Below are 1511 nucleotides of genomic sequence, written 5' to 3'. Positions count from 1 at the left end.
GTCTTCGCGCCACGCCGCGCCACGCCACGCCGGCACACAGCCCGGGCGGGCGCTTTTTGTGTCCGGGTGTAAACACTGCGCCCGGGCCGGAGGGGAAGGGCGGAGAGGGGAGGGAGGCGAGGGCGGGGCGTCCGGGTGTAGGGTCCCCGCGCTGGGCCCGGCCGTGGGGCCGTGGGCCGCGGGCCCCAAAGGCCAGCCAAAGGCTTGGGCTGGGCTGCGCTGGGCCCCCTCCCCGGGGTCCTTGCCTTGCCCCTGGGCCCCCTCCCCGTCCTGCCGGGCCCCTGCCGGGCCGGGCTCGGCCGGGCCTGGACGCCTCGCCTGGACCGGGTTGGGTATCGCAGGGTACCACGGGTCTCTGCTCAAGTCTCCCTAGGAGAGGGGCTGCAGAGCTGCACCCGGCCGGTCACGTGCTCGGGCTCCCTTCTCGGCTCCCTGCTCTCCCTGCTCGGATCCCGGCTCGGCTCGGCTCGGCACGACTCGGTTCGGCCCATGGGAAACCGCGGGATTTTCGCCGGCCAGGGAGACGCAGCCCGCCAGTGCGCCGCCGGTCCGCAAGGGTGAAAGTTTGTTATTGTTTAAGTGCGGCCGTGCACGCGTCCCGGTGAGCACCCCGTCGGCAGCCGCGCCCACCACCCCGTCCAGCCCGTCCACCAGGCCCCGCACGGCCTCACCATGCCCGATGGCTTCAAGGGTTGTGCCGTCAACGACAAGAACAACAACAGCAAGGGCGCCACCAACCACAACGCGAACTGTCATCACCATCACCACCATGGCAACCACAATCCGTCGTGCTTCGGCGGCGGCGGAGGAGGCTACTGCGGGGGCGGCGGCGGCGGGGGCGGCGGCGGCGCGCACCGACGAGTGCAGGTCACCGCTAAGATCCTGTTCGGCTCCGTCAGTGCCATCTCGAGTATGAAGGCGTCGGAGAAGGCGGCGAGGGCCGGCAAGCGGCCGTAGACCAGGTCAGTCCAGTCGGCAATCGCCACACTCGTCTTTTCTTTTCTCGCCTAGTCGATTTCACTTCAAGAACTCCAATCATGGGTTTACTTAGTGTTGTGAGAATGCTGTATTTACCGCCTCGCGCGGCCCAGTCGGGTTTAACTTTCTAACTTATAATTGTTAGTCGAGTCTCGACTGTCGAGGCAGTCGTGGGCCCGGTGATTTTCAACGGTTCTCGAAAGTAATGTGGGCCCTGTAAACTAAGGTGAGCGCTGGCGTCTGTCCGTACGGCGGCCCTCCTGGCGCAGTCAGCCTTGCAGGGTGGGCCGGCCCGTCGGACACGGGTGTTTTGCGCGGTTGCCTACCATCGGTTCGCAGGCGCTCCGCCGGGCGGCCGGGCTGACGGCTGACGGGGCCCGCGCGGGCGCGTCGCTTTTCTGCCCGTTTTCTCTTTCCTATTCTCATCTGCCGTCGGTCGATCTTTGTGCCGGTCGAAGGCGTGAACGTCCCCGTCGTTTCGCCGGCGAGAAAACACCCCATGCAAACGACACGGACCACGGACCCAGCGGGAC

The sequence above is a fragment of the Frankliniella occidentalis genome, unplaced genomic scaffold, assembly GCF_000697945.3.
Source record: "Frankliniella occidentalis isolate FOCC.00 unplaced genomic scaffold, Focc_3.1 Scaffold157, whole genome shotgun sequence".
In the NCBI taxonomy this organism is placed as follows: Eukaryota; Metazoa; Arthropoda; class Insecta; order Thysanoptera; family Thripidae; genus Frankliniella; species Frankliniella occidentalis.
This window is presented reverse-complemented; position numbering follows the sequence as displayed.